The sequence below is a fragment of the Mobula hypostoma genome, chromosome 7, assembly GCF_963921235.1.
Source record: "Mobula hypostoma chromosome 7, sMobHyp1.1, whole genome shotgun sequence".
Lineage (NCBI taxonomy): Eukaryota > Metazoa > Chordata > Chondrichthyes > Myliobatiformes > Myliobatidae > Mobula > Mobula hypostoma.
The window spans coordinates 38,170,108-38,177,503 of NC_086103.1; the positions used below are offsets into that span (position 1 = coordinate 38,170,108).

The 7,396-nt window shown below is 38.4% G+C and overlaps 1 protein-coding gene across 2 annotated transcripts in view; it reads right to left on the minus strand.

Moving 5' to 3' along the window:
* LOC134349241 (voltage-dependent anion-selective channel protein 1) overlaps positions 1–7,135 on the minus strand; it is a 31,170-nt gene extending 24,035 nt beyond the window's left edge. The window contains exon 1 of one of the 2 annotated variants that reach the window (XM_063053266.1): positions 7,011–7,135. The gene's annotated coding sequence lies outside the window, so the exon portion shown is untranslated. The remainder of the gene's footprint in view (positions 1–7,010) is intronic. The other variant, XM_063053267.1, reaches the window with a different exon arrangement.
* Between the last annotated feature and the right edge of the window lie 261 nt (positions 7,136–7,396).

The following is a 7,396-nucleotide window of genomic DNA, read 5'->3' on the forward strand; positions in this document are numbered from 1 at the left end:
TGAAAAACAAATTTTACAAGGAAAATCATAAATCTTTTGAAGTCATAGGCAAAGGTGTCTCCAAAGGTATCTGCAGGAGTGCATCGATTATTATTAAATGGAAGCATGCAGAAGTAATAATTTTACACGCTGCTGCAAAGTAATTAGTCACAATTAATTCCATTATAGCTTTAAACTGATTACAAAAGAATTTCAAAACTGAATCAACGTGTAATTAATTCATTCATATCATAAAATAGAGCAAATCTCATTAAGTTAAACCACATCACAAGAAGATCATTATTCCATAACATTCTATTTTTGTCTCAGCAGAAAGATTTAAAAAAACAAATTGGCATCACTGACAGGGCCAGCATATGTTGCTCATTTTTGCTATCTCATAGCTAACTACCATAATGCCCATTTCTGCAAATCAATTACAGCCCCACCCTGTGGGCTAATTTTTTTTTAAACTGGAGGCCAAATTAAATGTGTCAGTTTCAGTTAAGCCTTAATTCTCATCTCTATAAACATGGAATTTGCTGCAATATTTGAATCACCATTTTACACAAGGAGAAAATTGACATTTAACCCATGAAAGTACATATTTAAAAGCACTTTTTTAATAAAAGCACAATTCCAAATAAAGGAAGTCTGTGTGTGTATGTACATGTATTTTTAAAAGTCATTCATGGGACAAGTGCTGAGTATGTACTGTTCTTTCCCAGTTACCCTAGAGTTGATAGTATCTCAGCTTTTTGAACCACTAGTTAACAGGATAAGGTATTCCGCGGTGTGTGGAGGACATTCCAGGATTCAGACCCAGAAACAAAGCAATGGAGATCATGTCCAAATTGAAGATGAAATGATGGTTTCCATACTCTTGCTTGCCTTTGTCCTTACAGGTGGGGGTGGCTCCAAGTTTCAGAAGCACTACAAGTAGCTACCATTATAAGTGCTGCATACTTCATTCAGCTAGGGTGAATGAGGTAGTTTGTTCAGGTTGTGGCAAGCCATCCAGTGGGTTGTTTTATCCTGGATTCCTGAATATTGTTGGAGTGGCATTCATAGAAGCCAGACTACATACACCTAATTAGTAACTTGTAGGTGATGGAACGGTTTTGGATAGACAGGAATTGAATAATATGCCATAGAATACCCAGTCTGAGGACTGCTAAGATTTTAAGTAGCTGGTCAGATAACTTCCTGGTCAATAATGACCACCCTACCCCTAAGATATTAATCAGGGAAGGGAATGAAGCAGAGTTGGAATGCTGGTTTAGATTTAGATTTGGCAATTCTGTTGAATTTAAAGAATTTAAGGCAAAACAGAAAAACTGAGCTTCAGCAAATGACCATACAGAAAAGTCAAACATGTAACTATAACTTTTCTTTTAATTTGAATTCCAGAAGCAGATTGCTCCATTAAAACTGTTAACTAATGGCAGATTTACAAATTATTAACTACATTTTAAGGACCAAAGTTAGTTTAATAACCAAATTTTAACTAGTTTTCAGTCCGGGCCTGGGATGTGGATTCAAGTTGATACAGGAATTCAATCTTCATAGCATTAAAGGAATCTATAGGTCAGTGAATTGGTTTAATTGCAAAGTTTTAATCATCTTCAGTCCACACATACATTCAAAAGCACTTTCTTTACTCTCCACATAACTTGCATAGTTCCTAGTTCTAACTATCATTCATACTTTTCAGCTGAAGTTCTCCAAATCATCTTCCCTATGTCCACAAACCACTAGTCAGCCCAAAACCTCGTTCACATTCGCATCCTCAGTAAAGACAACCTTCCCACACCACCTCCCCTTAATTGTTTCAAAAGCACTATAACCTCTTTTGAACGCATCTCAAAAAAAGATTTCATCCTTGCATAGGTTTCTAACGTGGTTTGCCATCATCCAATCACAGTCACATCTTCCATTTGCGTATTCTTACATGGACACTCCATTAACTACCTATTTGCTCCCTATAATCCACCGTCTATCATTGCATGCAACTTTTGTAATTATGCCCAAGGCATAAGGCACTATTACAATCCAGAACTGACACTTGTCTGAATATTCACAAAGGTCTTCCATAGATCACTCTACTGAGGAAATTTGTTCCTGTCCCCTGAAGACCATACACACACTTTTTCTTAAATATATACTGAGATTTTAGGATTTCTCCAAAAGGCTTCTAAAATTCAAACTGGTAGTAAAAGCATGCAAGATTAGCATAAACAGAACAAGATAGAAATATTAACAAATCCGAAGCTTTCCACAATGGACTTGTGAACTGGTGGTCTTCTAAGCAAACAATCTCATTTGTGATGTTTTTCTTCCTAAAAAAAAGTCAAAATATTTGACAGAAATATTACAACTACATTGTAATCTGACACACCCTAAACACAAGCATGTAATAATTCCAGTTCTAGGCAATTTTCTCAATAGCAAACCAACCGAATCAATTAATTTATTCATCCATGACAATTATAAATATCACTCTCCAGCATAAAAGAGTGATCCTCCCCAGAGATATTGGAATTAATGCTTTCCAAATTTATTCTCAGTTTGATTAATAACTTTTAAAAATGAATGATGACAAAATGCAAATTTGGGTATCTGGATTTACAAATTGTTTTGTCTGTCAGGGGATTTACATTGATCAGCTGTGTAAAAAGCCATTTATTATTTGTTTCTATTCCCCAGTTTCTAATTGTACTCCTTATGATGATTTGTCTTACTTTTATTCTCGCTTAATTTACAAATGGCCATGACACGGATTAAAGAAAATTACATACCCAGTTTCCCCTTCATTCAATCCTTTATACCCTTGTAGAAACTCATTTTGCATTCCTCTTGCATTAATCCAAAAGACTAGAAGATGTCTCAACCAAGTTGCAGGTAATTTCATTGCTAATTACTCTCAGTTCCTTTCTATCAGCACCTTGACACTTTTTGCTAAAGTGGGATCAACCTTAGTGTTAAACTTACACCAATAAAACAATGGAGTAGAATTTTAAGATTTGTTTAAATTTCCATCAATTTTATCATCCCATTTGATACTGTGCTCTAAAGCATTGAATATATTATAGCAGTCACGTTTTTGTGATGTTTGCCAAATGTTCATCACACTTACGCAATAACAGGTTTCGCTCATTTTGCCCATGCACTTAAATTTCCTTAATTGAAAAAATTGTACATCATAGCAACACGACATGTAATCAATTACATTAATTCAAAAATATTAATCTACCACTACATGAGAGCCTTGCTTTCTACCACATATTTTTCCACCCTTAATTATCCTCCAGATTAGTAATTTCATTCTATATTCCAGATATTTGCACACATAGTAACAGCAAACATCCTGATGCAATCATAGTGATCCCACCTTGCCGTTGAGACATTAAACCAAGATTTGATTCTTCCTTTTGTAGATATATTTGACAACATTTCTACACACTAGCTTGTAGGTTAACTCTGATACAGGCCAGAAAGCAAACTATCAACTTGAACTTTTTATTGACGTGAAAGTAGAAAGAAAAGCAGTTTCAGAGTCAACAATGTTTTTCTGAAAACCTTAAATTGCATACGTACTATTAAATTTTCATTCTTTTCAACCTGAAATTGTTATCACAATAAACCTATATAGCAGATTGAGAATATAATTTTAGATTTTCAGTCAAGTACTGAAGAAAAATTGCTGTTCTCACTAGTTGTTTTATGTATGAATTCTAGATCCATTCAAACATGATTGGTTTCATCTTAAACTGGCCAATTTATTCACTACAATGTGGTTAGGCACAGTTTGAAATATTCTTGATCACAACTACCCCAGCAGAGATCCTTCAAAAAGGCAGATCAGCACTCCTGCAATGTCTACGTGTCTTGCTCCTGAAGGTCTGGGAAAAGGAACAACTGCTCTCAAAGCTCAAGGATGCTCTAATAGTGACCATATCTAAGAAGGGAGACAAGAAAATTACAGAAGCACCTCCCTCCTGTCCACAACAGGCAAAGTACTTGCATTCATCTTTGTCAATTGACTCCTCCTACTATATGAAGTACTTCCTGAATCAGTGTGGTTTCCGCCCAGCTACTGGTATCACAGAGATGATTTCACAGCACGCCAATTACAGGAAAAATGACGTGAACAAAGGCAACCCTTGTAGTTGGATTTCACAGGCATTTGATACAGTAGACCATCAAGCTTTCTGGCATATGCTATCAAGATATGGCTGCCCTGACAAGTACCTACGAATACTGTGGCTACTGCAGGATGGCATGTCAGCTACAACACTCAGCAATAGAGGCACTAAATTTGAACCCCTCACTGTCAAGACAGGAATCAAACAGGGCTGATTCAATCCACCCACTCGATTTGCCACTTTTATTACTGCTATCCTTCACTTTATTGACCAAGATATGCCACAGCGAATCCCAATTGTGTATAGAATGGGCAACAGGCTTAAATGGTCAAGAACAAGGTCAGTACCACCACTAACATGGAGCTTCAGTACGTGGATGACTACACCATTGCAGCACACTCTGAAGAGCTCCAGTGCATCATGAATACCTTTGCCAAAGCATATAGAGCCCTGGGTCTTGCTTTGAATATAAAAAAGACACTAGTCCTATATCAGCCATTACCCAGTCTTTATTCAGCCCTCCATAGAAGTTGACAATATTGCCCTTGAAAATGTATACCACTTTCCCTACGTTCCCTGAGCAGACATCCACTCAGAAATCAACCACCACCTATGTATGCAAGATTAAGGAATAAAATCAAAGACCGCGACCCACAGGTCCAAACAAAACTTTTGGTTTATAGAACAGTCATACTTCCTACTTCCCTGTATAGAGCTGAATCATGGACCACTTACAGTAGACACCTGAAAGACCTGGAATACCAAAGAACCTTATGACAAATTTTGAGGATCTGCTGGAAGAACAGACTCACTAACACCAGCATACCGGAGGAGGCCAACATGAACAACAGCTCCACCATGATAAAGCAACGCCAATGGATAAGTCATGTTATTCGGGTGCCTAAATCAGTTCTCCCTAAACAGATCCTTTGCTCCCAGTTGAAGGAAGGTCAGTGAGCCCCTGGTGGGCAAAGGAAATGCATCAAAGATAACAGCAAAATCAGCCTGAAGAAATTCAACATTACATCGAAAAACTGGAATGTTCTTACATGCAAAAGATGCACCTGGAGGAAATTTGTGCCGCATGCACGCTATCTCTGCAATGCCACAGAGATCAAGTGGCAGCTGCAAAAGGACAGAATGAACAACCAAGACCCAACCACTAACCACAGCCACCACTTACTCTTCACCACACTGCACAAGAATATATGGATCACAGATCGGACTCTATAGGGACTTGCAAGCCCAAAAGACAACCCCTGGGACAAACATCTTACTCGATTCAAGTGATCGCACTACTATCTCTATCAATATAGATATAACACCATAATGGTAATTCAGGGTGATAATATTCTAATGGGATATAAAAACTAGTTGTGGTATGGCACAAGTACACCACATATAAATAAAACTATAAAAAATTCAAATAGCCCTGCAATGGCTTACTAATCCAGTTTTACGGCAAATAGAAAGATACAAATACACAAAATACATTAATATATCCATAAATAATGATTTGATACTGGCAACAAGCCAGCAAACCATTATCTTTCAAATTTAATCAATGTAGGATTTTAGAATAAAGAATATTCTAACATAGCAAATAAAACAGAATGGAGGCTTTACTTTCTAATGTTCTCTATTGTTAAATAACCCATAAACATCGGGAGAACATGTGGAACTCATTTTACTTCTACTCAGATTCACAACTTCAGAATTTCATGTTGAAGTAACCTGGTTCTCCACCACACACAGTGAAGGTCCTATTCAGTAATACTACCCAGAAAGCCACCTTATTATACCAACAATAATTTCTAGTTGTAATATTAGCAGTGAGAAATGGGAGACACTATCATTAATCACATACCATGGGGCAGCCCAGTGACACAGCTAATACAGCTATTGCCTCACAGCACTAGAGACCCAGGTCCAATCCTGACATTGAGTTACCTGGAGTTTGCACGTTCTCTCTGACTGCTTGGGACTCCCCAGGCAGCCCAGTTTCCTTCCACAGACTAAAGACATGTATATTAGTAGATTGACTGCAGTACTGTAAATTGTCGGTGTGTATGTAAGTGCAAAAGCCTGTGATTGATAAGAATATGAGCATAAAAATGGGATCAATGCAAAATTAATGTAAATGGGTGGATCTGGTGAACCAAACGGCCTGTTCTCTCTATGACGCAAGTTCTCCAATTGTAATAAAATGTCACAGTATTTTTCACTGAAGTGCAAAAAAATGAAGTGTTAAATTTAAGTAGTAAACGTTCTGTTAAAAAAAAGAACAAACTTCGACCTCTGGCACTGTAAGTGACATACTAATCCTACAAATCTGGGAGCTACATGGCTCATTCCATGCTAGAATAGCTTAACTGTCACACGTGATCTTCAAAGCTCACACGGGTTGAAAAAGAACAAAGAATAAAGTAAAACATTTAAAATTGTCAAGCTTGAAAGTAAGGATTCCTTCCCACAAATTCGGTAAGATTTATAATTAAACACAATGTTACAAACCCCTTGATTATGAAAACTGCTATAGCTGCCAAGGTCCCAACTTCTCTTCAGAAAGGTCATTCACTAGCCGCCATACTATTAACCTCACTGGGCCGGCCTCTACTCTAAAATTTATAGTCAGTGCTTTTAGCTCCCCTTCTCTTCAATGGATTGCATACCGATCAAGAGAACGTGGGAATTAGTAACCACGTAAAGTGTTCAGACACGTTGTCTCCGTCTTATCATGGTCCTGGCCTTTCAAAAAAAAATCAAAATCACAAGCTTCAGAGTTGAACCGCCTTCCCCGCGCACCACGAAAGCAGAAAATTAATTCTGCTTGTTTCAACCGTTGGCCACTCTACAGGTAAGGCAGCACTGCACAAAAGGACGTACCTTACCACTCTACTGAACACACCGACTGCAGGGTCGGGCAGACGGCAATCTCCCTCCCTCCGAAACACTCAGCAGCGCACACCGGCAGGCACAGCTAGGGCGCATGCGCGGAGGGGGGACTGCCGCGTTCTGCGCAGGCGCGGAAAGGTGAGGGGCGGCCACTGCGCCCTGAGTCAGCGGCGAGAGTGACGTGGCCGCTGAGAGTACCCAGGCAGAGCACGTAGTCTTGGACATAGTGCAGACAGATGTCTGATGATTGACACATGAGACACAGGAAATACTAAAGAGAAATGAAGAAGAAAATAATAGGGACAAATAGAGAACACGAGGAAAGAATGGCACAAAGCATTAAAGGGTCTCCAAAATATTCTGTGGACATGCAAGCA